Source organism: Molothrus aeneus, unplaced genomic scaffold (assembly GCF_037042795.1).
Source record: "Molothrus aeneus isolate 106 unplaced genomic scaffold, BPBGC_Maene_1.0 scaffold_34, whole genome shotgun sequence".
In the NCBI taxonomy this organism is placed as follows: domain Eukaryota; kingdom Metazoa; phylum Chordata; class Aves; order Passeriformes; family Icteridae; genus Molothrus; species Molothrus aeneus.
Window position 1 is genome coordinate 1,229,169 of NW_027099005.1, and position 19,404 is coordinate 1,248,572.

Below are 19,404 nucleotides of genomic sequence, written 5' to 3' on the forward strand. Positions count from 1 at the left end.
TGGAAACTCAGACAAGTGATTCTTCCTTGTTTCCTTTGCCTCTGATTTCTCGTGCCGTGCTCCTGCTGTGTCACCCACGCCGTAGCGATTACCGCCACCCTGGACGGTCTCGGCAGAGATCAGGGGGCGGCCACTCTCGAGTGTGCCCTCGGCCACCAAGGGTGTGCCAGCCAGAGAACCTCCATCCCGTGGCTGCAGAGCCCTTCCACACCTGCACATCCCCTTTCTCCCTTCCAGCTCATCCCTTTGCTTTGCCTTGCATTAATAAACAGTTTAGCTTCTTCGCTTTACCTGCATCTCTGTGGAGCTGGAGCGATGCAGATCCAGGGCCCCGGGACACTCAGGCCCCTCCTGCCGTTCTCCTCCACGCCGTGTTTTGTGCACAGACACAGAGGAACGAGGGCAGATGAGGCTGGAAAGGTCCCTGTGCTGAAGGTCCAGTTCCACAACACTGTGGAGGTAGAGATGTTGCTGAGCACCCTGGAGCCCCTGGACATTGGAAAAACCAACCTGAGGATGCTCTGAACCCAGCTGTGAGGGATTCCAAGGCAAGCATCCATGGAGGGTAAAGGAGCTTGGAATGCTGGAAGGTTTCAGGAACAGCTTCCAGAAACCACGGCAGTGCTCCATCCCTGCCCTGGATCAGGAAGAGGGCAGAAGCAGAGATCATCTGGGCTTAACAGAGAGCTTTGGGTGTGCCTAAGAGCAAATGAAACAGCAGCACGGTGCCCGAGACTCGGACGCGTGACCGTGCCAGTGCCCGGAGCGCTGTCAGACAGTGCCGGGATCCCGGGTGTGGTTCTGGTCCCCACAACCAAGGAATGGCAGCTGCAGGCTCAGACCCAGTCAGAAAGCCAACCAAGTGAGACCAGAGGGAGGGCACCCTTCCAGTTTCTCTTGGGCATGGCTGCAAAACAGCCCCTGCTGCTTCTTCCTCTGCCTGTGTTTGGGGTGTGCTGGTGGCAGAGCCAGCCAGGTTGTGCTCTGTGTTCCAAAGCCTGTTGAGAGCGGGCATGAAAAGCGCTGTGTGCACAGCAGAGTCCTGGAAGGTGCTGGCAAGAGCGTCCTGCAGGGACAGGGCTCTGGGCTCTGGCTGTGAACAGCCTGGTTTTGCTGCTGTGAGCGCAGGCAGGAGCTGAGGCAGGTGAAGAGGCAGCGGGCAGCTTGTGTTTGTAGAGGGCCTGGGGCTGCACATCTGAACCTCCCCCTGGACACACACTTGGGGGAATACGAGCTAGAGCTGGAGTGCCTGTCCTGAAAGGACCTGGAGTCATTCAGCCTTGCCAGCTTTTCTAAAGAGTGTGTTGGTGTTCCCCAGGAAAGCTACACATTTGGGGAAATGCCTTTGGAGGAAAGGGGCTTGCTTCTCAAGGAAAGTGCTTCCCAGGGAGCTCCCAGTGAGGTAGGTGCAAGTGTCCCCCTTTGGCTCTCTGTGCTCCTTTCAGTCCTTGAGGCCCCTTGCACTTGGCAGAGGCGCAGGGCAAGGGAGAAGGCTGTGAAGAGCAGGTTTGGCATCTGCCTGGACCTGCAGAGACCAACCCAAGCACCTGCAGCAGGGTGTGTTCCTCCCTTTGGACAGAGGTGTGAGCAGGAGCATCTCTGTCCAGCCATGAGCCCCAAAGCTCTCTTTGAGAGCTGTGAATTAAAAGGCCTTTATGCACACACTTTTCACATCTTCCCTGTCTGCTGTGTTTCAACTCTTGGCAATGTGCATTTGCCTCCTGCTTGGTGGAAGCTGCTGTGGCCCAGGGCTGGCACAGAGCTGGGCTGTGTGGGCCAGGCAGCGTGGAGAGCCTTGGCTGATCTTGGTGTGTCCCTGGCCTCAGAAAAGGCTTGGAAGGTTTGCCTCCCAAGGCATCCTGCTCATTGGCTCTCCCTGTGCATCTTGGAGAGAGCAAGGTGGGCATTTCTGGCAGCTGGGCATCAGCAGGCCTCCAAATGGGGGCGTGTTGTGGAGCGAGCCCAGCTGAGATTCCTGAGAGTAGCCCAGTGCTCCTTGCTCCCCTCTGCTGACACGTGAGCGTTTGTCTGGTTTTGGGATGGCCCTGGCTGTGTCAGGGGTGCTACGTGGACATGAGACAGCCGTTCCTGTCCTGCTGGGTCCCAGCAGTGCCTCACAGCAGCCCTGCACCCACGTCAGGATGCTGGCTAAGAGAGGTCCTGGAAGCTGAGGCAGCTGATTTTAAGCTTGTGCAGGTGCCTAAAGGTCAAGGCCAAGGGTGCTCCCTCGGGATATAGCAGTCCTGAGGGCTCTTCCTCATTCAAAGAAATCAGCAGACAAATGCATTGTCTGCCAAAAGCACTTTTATTGACTTGGCAGGAGGACAGGTGTCTGCACCCCACTAAAATGTTTCTCTGCCACGTATAAATTTCAGCGGGTTGATGTAGGAATTGTATCAAAAATACCATCCATTTTTAAACTGCTGAGATGATTCGATAGGCAAGGGGTTAGAAGTACATTGTGTCAGATTCCTAGACTTGAAGCTGATGTCCAGGCACTGGCCAGGAGCGCTCTTGATGCCCTAAAGCAGCACATAGTCTTCCTCATGGCTTCCCTGCACTGGGCTGATTCCCCACTTGCCCTTAGTTCTTCTGGCAGACTATGTCTAAAGCTTTTGTCAAGTCACTCTCTTGTCAAGTTAGGCCTGCCAGGTTTTTCTTATGCTAGCTGGTGCTAAGGACTTATTTCTGTCTGTGCTAAGCACTTGTTTACTAATGTGACTTGCTTGTGCTTACTTATGTCAAACCAAGGTCTTGTTCCATTGCCAAAGGCACCTGAGGCCCCCTGCTCCTTGTGTCACCAGTTGCTTTGCTGTGGGATGTTCTGCCTCCCCGGAGAGTAAAGAGGGAGCTGGAGAAAGAGCTGGCCAGGCTGCTCTGGATCCTTTCCCAGCAGCCCTGGCTGAGTGGAGCAGTGCGAGCTGAGCGCAGAGGTGCCCATGGAACAGCCGTGCCCAGGAAGGCTCGGTGGGAAGGGTGATCCAGGAACCACAGGCCTGGCAGCCTGAGCTGCCACCGGGGAAGGCCTTGGAGCAGATCCTCCTGAGTGCCAGCCCACGGCACGTGCAGGGAGCCAGGGCGTCTGCTGGAGGCTGGGAAAGCTCTGCGGAGGGACAGGGACAGCTGGGGGTCCTGGTGGGGTGTTGAGGGCTTCTGTGTGGGAGTTTGGGGGGTTGGTGTTGGTGGGTGTTGGGGGAGGCGTTGTCTGGAAGGTGAGAGGTCTAGGCTGGAATTTGAGTCAGTCTGAAGGCAGCATCTGTGCTTTGGCACAGCTTTGGTTACAGAGGGCAGAAAGAATATCTGTGACTTTTACTCTTCATGGTCCTGATTCTCCTGCAGGGAACAAGAGGGGAGAGCTGTACTTTACTGGCCACTTAGATATCTGTACCAGGGAGAGGATTAGCCCTTTTGCCATCTACTCATTTGCTTGGTCTACTTTTGTAACACTGAGTGGACTGTAATTTCTTGAGAGCTTTTATTCCTTAAGAGAATTAGGATATTATCATCCCTTCATAGGAAACTGTTTGCAAACCAAAGAATGGCCTTTTGTTTGCCTCTGTGTAGTGTTATGTTCTGTGAAGTAACTCTCAGTGGATGATGCTAAGGCAAATGAGTTGCTGCTTTGAGAAGGGAAGCAAAATTCCAACTCTTCATCTTCTCAGGCCATCCCAATGAATTTCGGAAGTTTGCAACTTTTTAGAACTACTTGAGTTGGGCAATGGGAAGTAAAGATTTCCTGAACTGAGGATTCTTAAATGCCAGGTTCTTCTGTGCCTTTGCCACTAAGGTGTTTCTGTGCTGAAGGAAATGACTTCAATGAGAAAATAATTTCAGCATGGAGTAAGAGACCAAGTGCTGCCAGCAGTTGCTCCAGGTGCTGCTGCCAACAGCCCCTGCAGGAAGGAGCCCAGCCCCCAATGCAGGTGGGCTTTGGCTCCCTGTGGCACAGAAGCCCCCCGGGGGCACAGGTCTCTGGGGCAGGAGATGGGCACCAGCGCTGCCAGGGCTCGGGGGGTGGCAGCTCTGCTTGGGCAGGGACTCTGCCACAGCTGCTGATGTCAGCGCTGCCCGGGCCCCAGGGGTCAGAGCAGCATTCGTGCCCTGGCCCACACGTTCCCTGTCCGTGTCACACCCGTGGGTTTAGGATGGCCACCAGCTGGGACGTGTCCCAAGGAGGCCGTGCCAGCTTCTGTGGAAGGTCCTGTGCCCTTCCTAGCGCGGCTGCATTGGCAGCCCTGGGGCTCCTTCTGCTGCCCTAAGCCCGCAGAGCTGGGCAGCGTTTGCTGATGCTCTGAGCCCTTGCTAAAGACCCTGTTGGGCTGTCTTAGACACCTGGGGCCAGGGATTCCTTCCAAGCTGGGCCACTTGGGCTGGGCTGGGGGTGGCCCCAGGGCAGAAGGCAGTGTGTGCAAGGGCCCTGGCTGGCACGCTGCAGCACGGTCACCATGCCATGGAACGGAACCCGGTGTCCAAGGCCCCTTTGTGACACGTGGGAAATAGAAGCTTGCCCGGCTGCTGGGAACAGGCAACGGGGCAGAACGGGACAGAGCGGTGCCGTGAGGAGCCCCCACACTGCGCACTCGTTCCTGTCTGACCCACAGCCTTTCCCAGGCGTTATTCCTGCAGCTGAGCTCGACGCCAGACCACGGGACTTGGTGACCCGTGGCCTTGCCGAGGCTTCTCTTCTGCAGCTGCTCTCAAGGGCAGAGCGTGGCACTTGGTGCCCCAGAGGCATCTCCCATCCCTGCCACCAGTGCCCTCGAGGCCCCACCACAATCCTTGACAGGAATCTCCTGTCCTTGTGGCAGGAGCCCTGGAGACCAGAGTGCAGGACTTGCTGTCCTGTAGCCTTCCCCAGGCTTCTGTCTTAAAGGTGCCTTCCAGGCACAACTGCAGGACTTGCTGACTCGGAGCTTTTTCCAGGCATCTCTCCTGCAAGTAGCCACAAATCCAGCCACTAACATGGAGCAGAGAGCCCTGAGAGCGCCCAAGGTGGCCTGGGGGGAAGAGGAGGAAGAAGGCCCTGCAGCTGTCCCAGCATGGGAAACCAAAGAGGTGGTGCCGTTTGAGCTGCCGCAGGAGGGTGAGTGCCAGAGCTGGGCCACAGGCTTGGTGCCTGCAGCCAGCTTGGCACCTTTGCATTCCATCCCATCCCATCCCATCCCATCCCATCCCATCCCATCCCATCCCATCCCATCCCCTGGGCCATGCCCATGGACAGGACAGAAAAGGGGCCGGGCAGACACGCCGCAAGGGCCATGCTCCATCCCCCGGGGCATCCCGGGGCTCTCCCTGCCTGGGGAGCGCAGGGCTGGGCCGTGTTCTCCGGCCTCTCCCGCAGCCCCTCAGCTCTGGCTGTGCTCGCTCTTTGCCAGGTGCAGCCCTGGAGTGCACACAAGAGCAGGAGCCCGCCCGTGGCCTCTTCCGCAGAACAGCGCAGGTACCTGCAGCCATCCCCACCTGGGCTGGGCGTGCTGGCACCACGCTTGCAGCATTCCCTGCAACATCCCTGGCTTCTTGCCCTTCTCCTACAGCTGCTTTGCAAATTCATCAAGAAAATCCGGGCGGAAGAGTCCAGCCCCATGGGCACTGGGCTCGGAGCCTATTCGCACATCCTCAAAACCAAGACCAGTGCTGCTCTGCTGGATATGCTGGTAGAGGAGGGCTTTTCCAACCCAAAGCAAGTAAGCAGCCTGTGGCCAGGCTTTGATCCTCCCAGGAATTGCTTGCTCTCCCAAGCCATGCCTGCTGCTCACTGGAACTCTTGGAGGCCATGGCAGCGTGGTGGCAAGGGAAGCACTTGTCTGGAGAGGCTGGGCACATTCCTCCCTCTGGCCGCTTTCCAAGTGTCTCCGTGCCTTCTCCAGGTGCCTGCCCTGGTCAGGTACATCCACCAGTGGCTCTTGGCCAATCAGTTTGCTGAGCACAGGCTGAACAGGAGCCTGCGGGATCTGACGGAAGCACAGCCCGCTGACGTAGTCGTGACGCTCCTGCGTGTGGCCCCGTCCTGTGACAGGTATGGGGCCCACCTGCCCAGAGGGCTCAGGGCTCCCCAGCCCATCAGCCTGTACAGCCTGGCCCAGGTGTCCGAGCAACAGAGAGTTCCAGGGCCCTCTGGCTGCTCCCTTTGCAAGCCCTGGCACGTCAGGCCTCGAGCCTGCTGCCATGCTCCCTCGCTGCCCCTCAGGGGCCTGTCCCCACAGGCCTGGGCTGCCTGGGTGCTGCTGGCCAGTGGCAGTGGGCAGAGGCAGAGCTGGCAGCCAGCTCAGCTCCCCACTGCTGCCCAGGCCCCCGTGCTGTGTCTGAGACCCCCCTGAGACAGAGCTCTAACCCCACAGAGCTGCTTTCACCATGTGGAAGAGCATCATGTGCTCGCCCAGGACTGCAGAGCCGGCGCTGCTGATCCTCCTGCACGTGCTGGGCAGCTGGCCCAAGCACAGCATGTGCACCTCCGACGGGGACAGAACGGGTGTCTTTGTCCTGGCTGTGAGTTTCTCTAACTGGCCTTTGCTGGCCCCAAGGCTGCCTCTCCAGCAGCTCTCCATCCCCCTTCCCCCACTGCATCTCCCTGCCGCAGGCGCTGGGCTGAAACCCGGCCCAGGGGCAGCTCCAGGTCCAGCAGGCCCCGTGCTCCCCCTGCCAAGGTCTCCCCGGGCCTCTCCCTGCCAAGCTCGGGCCCTGCCACACGGACACGTGGGCACTGAGCGCTGTCTCGGGGGGCTTTGTCCTTTGCAGGCAACCGTGGTGATGTGGAAGATCCTCCAGGTGCCCTGTGTCCCACATATGGTGACGGTCTATTTCCCCCGCCTCTTTGTGCATCTGCTCTCCCAAGTGTTCTTCAGCACTCTGGATATGCCAGAGGAGGTCGATGCCTTGTGGAAGGGATGCCAGGAGGAATACGGCCTTGCCACCAGCCCCAACAGGTGCTCCATCCCACTCCTCCTGTCCCTGCTGTGTCCCTGGCCAGGAGCCAGCACTCCCAGCGTCACCTGGCCTTTGCTGTGCACGCAGGTTTGCAGTGCGGACCCTGAAGTCCCTGCTCTGCTGCATGCAGCACGAGGATGTGGTGGTGGCAATTGAACGCAAACATGGCTGGGACACGCTGTTGTGTGCTGACACCCACCACTATGCCGTGGCTCTGCTGGCCAGGTGAGAGCCCCTTCTCCCCACAGCCTCTGACATTTGTGCTCCGGGCCCAGGGAGCTCCACACAGTCCCCGAGTCATGGGCCAGAGGGCCTTGTCACCGAGGGATGGCCAAGCAGACTGGAAAAGTCTGGCAGAGGAGGGTGCCCAGCAGGAGCTGCCTCCTAAATAGCCCAGAGCCCCTTGCAGGATGCTGGGGAAAGAGCAGAGCTCTGGCTGTCAGTCCTGGCAGAGCTTTGTCCCCCTGGCCCACAGGCTTGGCTCCTTTTTCTCCTGCCAGGGAGATGTGCTGTGTCTCCATCCCCTTGTGCTCCCGCATCGCTCGCTACCTGCTGCGGCTGCTCAGCACACAGGAGCCACGCTGGGAGCTGCCCGGCCTGGCCTTCCTTGTGGAGGTGAGCCTGATGGCCAGCGCTGCCTGGCTGAGCTGCCTGCCAGCTCTCTGCCGTCTGGGGGCCGCAGCTGCCTGGGACGGTGCCCGCGCCCTGTGCTGCTGCCCGGGCCCAGGCCTGTGCGGCTCCGGGCTGCTGCCGGCCAGCTCCCCTCTCACTGCCCTGTGCCTTTCAGGTCCTCCAGTTCCTGGACTTGAGTCAACGGGTGCTAACAGAGTCCTGCCAATCTTGTCAAGGCAGCTGCAGAGCGAGTGCAGAGAGAGGCGTTGCCTGGCGCTCAGGGCCCTTCTCGAGCTCATTGAGGAGCCCTTCATGGTGAGAAAGGGGCAGCGGCTGAGGCTGAGCTGGGGAATGCAGTCGCTTGGGCTTGGCAGGGCTTTGGGCGCTGGGGCAGCTGCTCCCAGCTCTCCTGCCTCCCAGTTCAGCTGCCCGCGTGCTTCGGGACAGGCCTTTGGCCTCTGGGCCCTGCGGCAGCAGGATGGCATTTCACAAACTTGTGCTCCGCACAGACCAGAAAAATGTGGAGCCTGACTGAAAGTCTTGTGCATTTCCTGTGGGATGCAGATGGAGAGATAGTTTTCATGACAGTCATGCTACTCAGCTTTATCATCTTGGACAAGGACACACTGATGCCCGGCCCCATCACACTGCAGCTGCTTGAGGCGCTCCTGCCACTCTTTGACCACGTAAGGCTCACTGCCCCCAGCCACGGCCACTGGCTGCTGCCCGCACACTGTGTCCTGTGCATTTGCAGGCCTGCGCCAAGCTGAGCCCCGTGCAGCCGCAATGCTGAGGTCTTTTTTTCTTGCTTCCATACAGAACAATTGGCAAGTTCAGCTGATCTCCATCCTGCTCTTCCGAACGTTGGTGACTCTTCCACAGGAAAGGGAAAAAAAGGCCCTGAAGACACTCCTGGGCCAGAGCCTGCTGCCCCTCTTTTCCACTGCCATGATGACAATCGGCTTGTGGCACAGGTGAGGACTCGTGGGCTGCTGCTGTCCCCCTGGCAGGGGGCTCGGCTGCCTCCTTGCCTGGCGCCAGCCGGGCTGCAGCCTCCTGCAGGCCTTGGCACAGGGACGTGGGTCCTGCGCCCTGGGCTGTGGGGCCATCTCCGCGTCTCTGCTGCTCTCCAGGCTTCTGGGAAAATGCTGCTTTGTGTGGCCAAGTTCCTTAAGAGGAAGGATCTTGAAAGACTGCTGAAGAGCCAGAATCTGTGGAAGTTGAGTGAGTGCCTGGTAAGGAGGGCCTGGAAGTCCCAGCCTCAGCCCAGAGAAGCCCCCTGAGGGCGGTGCAGGCAGCGCCCGGCCCAGGGGCTGAGCCCGCACCAAGCCTTCCCTCCTGCCGCTCTCTCCAGCTGGCAGAGGACAGCAGCAGAGCGGCCAAACACCTGCGCCGAGCCCTGCGCTACCTGCAGAGCCCACAGGAGTCCCTGCGAGCGGCGGCCATCAGGTTCACGGGTGAGCCACGAGCCCGGGCTCCCTCCCGGGCCTGGCCCGCCGCAGCTCTGCCCCAGCCCCGCCTGCTGCCCCGGCAGCGCCAGCCGGGCCCGGCGCTGTGGAGCCCCGGCTGGCCTGGGCGTTGCTGCTGCTGCCCTCTGGCAGCCGTGCCCTGGGGCGGCAGCGTGCGCCAAGGGCCGTGCTGAGCCCTGCCGGGCCAGCAGCCTGTGTGGCCACAGCGCCGGCAGCGCCACTGGCAGGGAGCTGTGCCGCTGGCGCCCTCACAGGCTCTGTGTTCACAGGGATGGCCGCGCGGCACCTGAGGGGGAAGAAGGAAGAGCTCCGGCTCATCTGCAATGGTGAGTGAGGCCAGCAGGGGCTGCCGGGGGAGCTGCAAGCCCTGCCCCGGCTGCCGAGGGCTCTGCTCCCTGTGCGCACCAGGGCCGGCGTGGGCAGAGCACACAGAGATTTCAGGGCCACCCGGGGCATTCGTGGCCAGCAGCTTCGGGCTGGTCCCCTTGGTCCCTGCTCCCTCCTGGCCATGGCTAGAGCCGGCTGCCATGGCCCTGCCAGGGCGCTCTCCTCGGCTCCCCGCAGATGCGGCATCTGACCATGGCTCTGTCCCTCTCTCTTTCAGCCCTTCAACACCTGAAAGAGGACACCAGCAGTGCCGTGTCAGACGTGGCACTTGCAACATTGGATGTCCTCCAGGCTCTGCAGAGTGAGCCATATTCCGTCTTCCAGAGGCTGCAAGATCAGCTCCGCAGGGCATGGAGCACTCCGCCTGGTCTCTCGGTGCTCGGCTGGCTGCGCTGCTGCAGCTCTGCAGAGAGCTGATCCCAGAGGCTCTGTCTGCTGGGACCACCTGAGCCAGGGGGAATTTTCCATTCCTTTCAGATTGTTCTTTTCTTCTTTTTGGTTGTTCTTTAGTATATCAATATAGAGTTTGTTAGAATACACAGACTCCCAGGAGCTTTCTTTTGCTACCCAGGCTCTGCAGGGCTTAGGTGATGAGGGGGACAAGGGTGCCTGGGCTGGGCCAGCTGCCCAGGCGTGCAGTGTAGCAGGGAAAATGGCCAGAAGCCCCTTGGCCTTTGATGGTTCTGTGGAAGCTTTTGTGCTGGTGACAGAGCGGCTGGGCGGGGCCCGGAGCTGCGGGGATCGCTGTGAGAGCGGTGCCTGGAGATGGCCACAAGCCCTGTGCCAGGCAGGAAGCGCCCTCTGTGTCCTCCTGCCCGCGTGCTGCTGGCTGCATTGCTGAGGGCTCCCGGGTGCCTCTGGATGGGGCTCCTCTGGAGCTGCTGTGGGGCTGCGGCGCTGCTGCCGGGCAGCTTGGCCGGGTTGGGGCAGCCCCTGAGGGACGGGGCCATGAAGGGATGAGGGGCTGGGAAGCCCTGACAGGACACGGCAGTGGGAAGGCACGAGGGGGCTGTGTGAAGGAGTGGGTGGCTGTCACGTGGGCTGGAGGGGGAGTGGGTTGGAGACAGAGAGAGCACTCACCCCGATGTTCATGTGGCAAACAGAGAGCGTTTATTCTCAAGCCCTTCCTTCTAAAGGGCCTTTGAGAAACCCAGTCTGGATAATTTCATTGCTCTGATCTCTATGCCCTGTCAGAATCTGGCCAGTGAAATGCTGCAGCCCTGGGTGAGATGTGACTGGGCGAGGCCCCTGGCAGTCAAACCAGGCCTGGTACATTCACACAGCCCGAGCCAGCCTGCACTGTGACACACGGCAACAGAGTGCAAGGCACAGCTCCGGGTGCTCCCCAGGAACCTCAGCTCTGGGAGCACTGTCTGCCCCAAGCTCCAGGGGCTGCAGTGGGAGCCCGGCTGGGCTCTGCCCTGGGGCCATGCTGCAGGGACAGCTGGACACAGGGAGCATTCCCTTGCCACAAACAGCCAAGCCAGGGCTGCAGGGCAGCTGCTGCAGCCCAGACTGCACTGTTGTGTGCTGTGCTCTGGGGCTGGGGCTCCCCGCACATTGCACTGGGCTGGTGTGCCACAGGAGACAGAGAAGCTTCAGCTTCAGCCTAACTGAGGTGGGTGCGTGGGCTGGGAAGAGTGGGGAGGCTCAAGGGGATGCACAGAGCTCATCCTGCTGCAAGGACAAGGAAAAGGGAGAGGGAGCTCAGCAGTGAGGAGAGCTGAGGGCTGGAGAGCAGCTCTGAATGACGCTAAAATCCCACCGGACCTCTGAGACATTGCTGCTCCTCAGGCAGTGACAGGATGAGTCCCTAAACCTGGGGCTCTGCCTTCCTCATGGTGAGGGGCACCAAGGAAGGCAACAGTGTGATGGAGACTGCAATGGGCTGGGAACTCACTGGGGGAAAAGAGGGAGCAGTTGGGAAGTAAAAGGCAGGTGGGGGAGAGAACAGTTCAGAGAAGGGCTGAGCTACAACTTGAGCAAGCTAAAAAATGTCATTTGGGGTCATCCCAGATTGATTTCATTTCAGAAGTTACTGAACAAGTTTATTTTCTGGGGGGTGTCATGTTTTCCCTTGGAGCTGTACACTCTGCAAACTTGGGCTGTGCTGCCAAAATGCTCAAGCAAGTCTGTGCTGCAGGTCACACCATTTCTTCTTTGGCTGATTCCGGCCCGGTGCTGAGCTCCAGCAGAGCCCTGGCAGAGCCCAGAGCAGCCTCAGCACCCGCAGAGCCTGGCTGCAAGGAGAGAAAGCAGAAACCGCCCGTCAGCTGAAGGCTCCTGTGCCCTTGTCCCAGCCACCCGTGGTGCCCAGGCCATGCTGGCTGTGCTCAGAGCGGTGCCCAGAGCTGCCCATCCCTGCGGCCTTTGGCACAGAGCAGGAGGGCAGGACATGTGCCCAGCCTGCAGGCAGCCAGGGCACATCCAGCCCTCAGCAGCTGCCCAGAGCAGGATGCTCCTGTGCTCGCTGCCATCTCCCAAAAGCTCTGATCCCACCCTGCCAAGCAGACGGGGACCCACCTCATGCCATCCCCCCCTTGAATGCTTCCTCTAGAAAAAGAAACATCAAATTATTGAAAATAGATTACAGACAATGGGGCAAAAAAGAAAAAAGGTAAAAAATCTTATCTCTACCAGGGGCTTGAGGAAGGCCCAATCCCTGCATGCCAGGGAAAAACCCACCCACGGGTGAGGGAAGCCCAGGCTTTCTCCCTTCCCCCTGCACTGCCCCCCACAATAACAGTGACCCCAAAGCAAACAAGGGCAGTGGAGCAGCCCAAGCCCTTCCTTGCCTGCACAGCAAAGCAGCCCCTGCACAGCTTCTGGAGTCCCACCTCTGCTCCCACCATGGGGCTTTGTTTGTGTTGGGCTGGCTGCCCCAGCCCCAGCCCCAGCCCGGGGCACGGTGGGTGCTGGGTGCTGTTGGCAGGGCCAGGAGCCCACTCCCATTTTGTACCCACCCCAGCCCATGCCCCAGCCCTGCCAAAAGCAGCTGGGCAGCGGCTGAAGGATCAGCTGCACCCGCCCCAGCAAAGGGGGAACCTTTGGTTCCTGGCCAGGCTGTGCAATGCCCAAATTGGGAAGCATCCCCCTGTGTGTGGACTCATCTGCGAATTTCCTGTGGAGCCTGGTTTTGAAGAAGGTGCCAGAATCCAAGTCCATCATCTTCAGCTGGTCAGTGGCCAGGTCCAGGAAGAGGTTGTCATCCTTGGTGTCGTCCTCGCTGTCTCCAGCAGCAGCAGCCCCACCTGGTACAGCTTCTCCAGGGGCTCCTTCTCCTTCCCTGGGCTGAGACCAGGCTCTCAGGGTTCTGCCCAGGGCCCCAGCTGTCAGGGAACCAGGACAAGCAAAACCAGCTCAGATGGCAGCCACCAGTGCTGGGCAGAGCAGCTCAGCTCCAGCACAAGGGCTGTGTGTGCCCATCTGATGAGCCCTGGGCAGTGACACGGGCAGCACAAAAAAGTCTGGGTTCCTTTGCTTCTGATTGCCAAGGCATGTGTGGGGCTGTAACTTACCAGGGCCCTGCATCAAAGTGTGCCTGTGGCTCTCTCCCTTCTTCTAGGGCAGATGAATATCCTGCATCCCAGGATGACAGAGCAGCTCTTCCAATGAGGGCCTTTCCACGTCCAGCGTGGATAAACACAAGATCAGATCTTGGCACTCTGGGCACAGAAACCAGAAACCGCCGGGCAGTTGAGAAGGCTCCTGTTGGCTTTGCCCCACTATTCCCATGCCCAGCCTTGCTGGATGTGCTCAGAGCTGGGCCTAAACTTTCCCATCAATTCCCTGTTTTGGAGGAGAGCAGGAGAGCAGGACATGTGCCACCTCCTCAGCAGCTGCCAGAGCGGGATGGCCACGAGCCCGCTGCTGTCTCCCAGCACTGGGATTCCCCCTGTGCCCAGAGATGAGGATCCACCTTGAGAGAGCCCTTGTGGCAGCGAGAGCTGATGGTCCCAGCTGATGTTCTGGCCCCTCCTGAAAGGGTGCTCCCCGCAGACCATCTGGTGCAGCAGGATGCCCAGGGACCAGATGGTAGCTGGCTTGCCATAGTACCAGCCAAAGTGGGTCCATTCTGGGGGGCTGTATGACCGTGTTCCTATGGAATAGAGATGGAGTTCAGCAGGGGGATGCTGCTGCTCCCAGAGCCTGGCCCCAGCATCCCTGGGCATGCGGGGGCTGCCCCAGTGGCACACGGGGTGACCACTGCCCTCTCGCCAGCACCTGGGACTTGTGTACAGACTTGGGGTTGGGAAAGAAGCCACTGGTGATGGAAGAGGGCAGTAGAAACCCTGGCAAGGCCCAACCATGACAAGGAAGAACCCACTCAGTGCTGGTGAAAAACCATGCTGTTGTGAATTCGAATGAGGCCTGATTTTGAGAAGGAAATAGGCTCTCATTTATCAAAACAAACTACAGAGGACAGGGAGTTTGAGATAAGCCCAAACTCCCACGCAACAACCCAAAGATAACAACATGTCCCAAACACACTGGGTTCCCCCCCATATAGTACCTCCCTCAGAAGGAGAGGAACCCCAACACAACCAAACCCTCATTTTATAACCCCTCTCGGGTCCAGGATTGGTGGGGTTTGGATCCGCATGTTGACTGGTTGTTTTCCGGTGTTCTCGTTGATCCTTATCAATATTCATTCTGGACCAATCATTTTCTCTGGGTGTCGAATGATTGCTCAAGTCCCCTGTCCAATCACCTCCCGCCTCCCTTCAACTATCACCCCCACCAAACCCTGGACTTCCCCTCCCCAGGACCCACAACAAACACCCATCAACTCTCCCCAAAACAACAATTCCCAACCCAGCCCCAATTCAACACAAATTGAATGTAATAAGGAGCAGTACGTTTGTTCATTAATTAAATCAATAGCTAAATAATTATACAATATAAAAGCAATAACTAAATAGCTAAAACCGCTTGATTCTTAAATGTGCAGCCACACATGGTTGCTTGGCTTGCAGGAATCATATAGTGCTTTGGGAATTCCATGGTAAAGATATACCTTATAAGGAAAAGTTCACCCAGAGGGCACAGAAGAAGGCTGTAACAACAATCCTTAAACTCACAAGAATTGCTTAGGCTTGCAGGAATCGTATAGTGTTCTGAAAATTCCACTGTATAGGTATGCCTTATAAGGAAAAGTTCACTCAGCGGTTAAAAGAGGAGGACTTGGAGCCTTCATCCCACGACCACCAGAAGGCAGAAAAAGACCCCCTAGCAACTGAATGGGGAAGCGCAAAAGACAGACCACATCATCCCTGAACCCGGGAGAAGAAGGCAATAAAAGGCGAACCTTGGGGATAGGAACGGTGCGAACTTAGAGGAGCGGAGACTCCCGGCTGCCCAGCGCTGGACTTTGCTTATTCTTGCTTGCATAATTATAATAATAAAAAAATAATAATTGTATGATCCTTAAATCCAGTGAACTCGTTTATCACACCCATGAAATGTTTTGTCTCACGCAAAGAAGAAAGAAGCCACAAGCCAACACTCTTCTTTATTGCCACACTGTTTTCTTTGGTTACTTCTCTAATAGGAATGACTTTGGGGTGTGATTTGTTTGTTTCTCTCTTTCGTTCCTTGGGGCGCGTGGCGGCTCCTCCGTTGGGTTCGCGGGGCAACGGAGGAACGGCCGCGAGCTCCGGCGGCTCTGCAGCAGCAGCAGAAGCAGCAGCAGATGCAGCAGCAGCAGCAGCAGCAGCAGCAGCAGCAGCAGCAGCAGCAGCAGCAGCAGCAGCGCTTCTCTTGATCGGTTTTCAGCTCGACTTTTCCCTTGCTTCGCATCCCCTTCTCCCTCCCACTCACTGTATTCCCGTCCCGTCCCATCCCGGGCTGTGCCGTCCATGTTCTGCCTCTCCCAGCCTGGCTGATGCTGCGTCCCGCAAGGTGCCCCTTGGCAGGGCCGCCCCGTCCCCGCCCCTGCCCGGCCCGCCGTGGTTCCGCCTGGGCTGGGCTCTCTCCGTACCGGCTGTGGCGCCGCAGGAAGAGCTGCTTGCTCTGGTGCTGGCGGAGCATCGTGGTCTTTTGGCTCGGCCTGGCGCGGGCTCTGGCCCAGCCCCGGCCGAGGCCCCGGCCCTGAACAAAGCCCCATCCGCGGTTCCGCCCGCAGCCGCTCCGCTGCCGCCCGGCTCCCGCCCCATGGCCGAGAGCGTGGCCAGCAGCTTCCCCGCTCCGAGCTCCGCTGCTCGCCAGCTGGGCCGCCGGCCCCGAGCCGCCGCAGCCCGGGGCGGCTCGGCAAGCAGCAGCGCGCCGGGCGGGCGGGTGCCCCGGGCAGAAGAGCAGCAGCGCGGTGCCCCCCGCACGGGCGGAGAAGCCTCCCCTGGAGCAGCTCTACCGGCAGGGCCTGGTGCTGGGCAGTGGCGGCTGCGGCAGCGTTTACTCCGGGACCCGGCTCGCCGACGGCGCCCCGGTAAGAGACGGGGCCGGCTCGCAGGGCAGCGGCAGGCGGCGGGCAGCGGGCGGTGGGCGAGGAGCTCAGCCCACTGCTCACCTTGGCTCGCAGGTGGACATCAAGCGAGTGTCCCGGAGCGCATCTCGGAGTGGGCGCGGCTGGTGAGTGAGCGGGGCCAGCGGGAGGAGCCGGCAGGGAGGAGCCAGCGGGGCGGGCCGGGCGGGGCTGAGGCGAGGCCTGGCAGGGTGGCAGCCGGAACGCTGCGAGGGCAGCGAGCGTGGAGTGAGCGGGGGCCGCGCAGCGCCCCGGGCCGGGCCATGGCGAGCCGCCGCGGGGCCGGGCAGGGGCTGCCTGAGGCGCGGCGCAGCATCGGCCCCGCTGACGGCATCGCGGTCCCCCCGCAGCGCAACGGCGCCCTTGTGCCCCTGGTGCTGGCGCTGCTGTGGATGGTGTCGTGGCCTGGCTCCACGGCGTCGTGCGGCTCCTGGACTGGTTCGACGTGCCCAAGGGCTTCGCCCTGGTCATGGAGCGTCCGCAGCGCAGTGAGGACCCCTGGTACTTCCTGCACACAAGTGGCGGTTCCTGACGGAGCCCGTGGCGCGGGGGCTGTTCCGACAGGTGCTGGAGGCCGTGCAGCACTGCAGCAGCCGCGGCGTCCTGCACCGCGACATCAAGGCCGAGAACGTCCTCGTCGACCTGGCCACGGGCGAGGCGAAGCTCATCAACTTCGGCTGCGGCACGATCCTCCAGGACACGTTCTACACCCGGATGTCAGGTGAGCCCAAGCCGGGGCCCAGCCGGGCAGCTGAGTTCCCCGCTTTGCTGGCAGAGGGGGAAGAGGGGGGAAGGAAAGAGGGGGAATCCTTCTTCAGCCAGCTGCAGCCAAGTTGCTTTTTGGCAGGGCAGGGGCTGGCTGTTGTGGAACGGGAGCTGGCTGGGAGGGAGGGAAGGATGGCAGGAGGGAGCAGCATGGGCCTGATGAGCTGCGCCCGTGTCCCATAGGAACGCCGGAGTACAGCCCACCGGAGTGGATCCGCTTTGGCTGCTACCATGGCCAGCCAGCCACTATCTGGTCCCTGGGCATCCTGCTCTATGAGCTGGTCTGCGGGCACCTTCCTTTCCGCACCAACGAGGACATTGTCCGGGGCCAGCTCGTCTTCCCGCCCCGGGTGTCTCAAGGTGGGGATGTGCCTTCAAGGCACGAGGGGAAGAACGGGGTTGGGAGGGGCAGCTGGCACATAAGCATCCTGCTCTTGTAGCTGGTGAGGAGGTGGATCTCCTGGGCTTGGCAGGAGGAGGTGGCACCTGTGCCTCTGTGCTGGTGTCCTCCGCAAGAGAGGATCAATAGGAAGCTTTTGGGTGCAGCTCTGAGCACTCCTGGTGTTGCCTGGGCACTGTGGAATGTGGGAGAGCATGGACAGGAGCCTTCTGGTTTCTCTCCGCAGAGTGCCAGCACCTCATCAGGTGGTGTTTATCCATGGACCCCATACACAGGCCATGCTTGGAGGACCTTTTTGAGCATTCTTGGCTGCAGGAGCCCTGCCTGGCCCAGGAGACAGCAGAGATGCATCCCTGAGCACAGTAGGATCCAGGAGCCCAGCAAGCAGCAGCGGCACGCGTCTCGTGGCACTGGAAGAAAACCCCGGAGCGTTTCCCTGCGGCCGCGGCGCAGAGGAGAGAGCGCAGCCGAGGAGATGCTGCTTCCGCTGGTCCCCGCGAGCTGTGGAGGGAGCGGCTCCGTACTGCCCGTCCTATTGGAGAAGTGGTCGCAGTGCAGTGAAGGTGACACGGATTGGGACAGAGGAAACATCCCCCTGCAGCTCAATGGCATCGTGATGTCCCCGCAAGCCGAGGCACAGCTGGCGTGTTCTTCTGGAGCACGACGTGGAGCTGGGAACACCATCCTGGAGCTGGCCACTGGCGGGGCAGAGCCAATTGGTTTTGTCTGCGGCCCCTGCCTGAAGGACACGCTCTGCACTCCGATGAAATCAAGATGAGTCCCCAGCCGGCGCAGGGGCGGGGGGATGCTGGTGCTTCCAGGCACGGCAGGGCTTGGCCTGGCCACGTGCCGGAGGTTCCCTGCTCGGCGGTGCTGGGGAATATTAATTTTTCTGCCGGCCGCCGAGCTGCTTTTTGGCGGGACAGGGGACGGATGTTGTGGAAGGGGAGCCGGCTCCTGGCCTTGCTGACAGCTTCTGCCAGCCAGCCTGGCACGGGCTGAGGCGAGGGCAGCCAACCTGACAAAAGCATCCATCCACGTGGATGGGGGGCGGCAGAGGGGGGGACGGGTTCTGAAGCCGTGCCCCAGCTGGTCTGCTCTGCAGGCCCTTGAGGAAGAGGTGCGTTTACGGGCAGGAAAGGTGGGGATTTTCCCCACCCCTGGACAGGTTTAATTCTCACATGGAGTGGTCAGACCCTCCTCAGGCCTGTGAAACGGTGACAGGTTTTGTGCTTTTTCTTGTTTCCAGGTCTTGTTTTGAATTGGCTTTCATGCAATTGTTCTTTTGTTTTCCCAGGAGGATTACACCTGGTGCCCAGACCGGACGGGGAAGCGCCTGCAGCGTCCGTGGAGCGCGTCCAGTGCCAGCGCTGCCCCAGGGGCCACGGTCTGCGGGGACAGCCCCTTCCAGAAGGACGAGGACCTGGTTTGGGATCGGCTCCTCTCCTGGCAGCAGCTCTCCAGAGGTGGGCACCCGGCTCCACAGCTCGGCTGGCAGAAGGGCTCCGGGCAGACGGCAGCGGGCACACGGGCATCCCGCTCTTGCAGCTGCTGAGGAGGTTGCTGTGCCATGATTAAGCAGAGGAGGTGGAACGTGGCCTGCCCCACTGCCCTTCTCTAAAAACAGAGAATGGGTCGGGAGGTTTGGGCTCTGAGCAGAGCCAGCAGCCTGGCCCGGGCACAGGCCATGGCGGGACAGGGGGACGGGAGCCTGCTGCCACTGACCGTGGCTCTCTGGTTTCTCTCCGCAGGCTGCCAGCACCTCATGCCATGGGAACGGCACCGCTCGGCCTGCCAGCCTGGGAGGGCTGGAGGGCGGCCGGTGTTCATTTGCTGTCAAAATAAATTTGTTTGGGGTTTTTTTGTCATTGTCATCATTGGAGCGTTTCTTTCCTCCTTTTCCAAGCTTTTGGCCTCCCTTTCTCCAGGGTAATCTTTTTGTGTCCTTCCTCAGCCTCTTGATGGCATTTGGCAGTGGGGGTTAAGCAACATGAAAAATTCAACAACAGCTCCTGTTGCCAACTGCAGCAGCTCCTTCAAGAGCCCCTTCCAGTGAGGTCTGCATGTGCCTTGCAAAAGGAAGTGCTTTGCAGCAATGGGGTTGTCGCCCTGCTGCAAAAGGCTGGGAGGAAATCAGAAATGGCAAAATGCCAATTTGGCTCAACCACCACCCAGGTTCTTCATCTTTTCCCTCTGCTCCGTGATAGGCAGGCAGGTCTGGACTCCAGGAAGGTTCAAGTTCTTGGTGCTCCCTGGCATCAAAGTGATCCAGTAAACTCTTGTATGCAGGGACTGCAACAGGGCTACTTGTCAGAACCCAGGAAATTCCTCTGGCTGCCCTGGAGGACTCGAGCCCCTGTCCAGGGGGCTCAGAGACCTTGGCACAG

At 60.0% G+C, this 19,404-nt stretch overlaps 1 pseudogene; it reads left to right on the top strand.

Moving 5' to 3' along the window:
• LOC136570434 (serine/threonine-protein kinase pim-1-like) overlaps nt 1–17,374 on the top strand; it is a 33,823-nt pseudogene extending 16,449 nt beyond the window's left edge.
• The last annotated feature ends 2,030 nt before the right edge of the window (nt 17,375–19,404 follow it).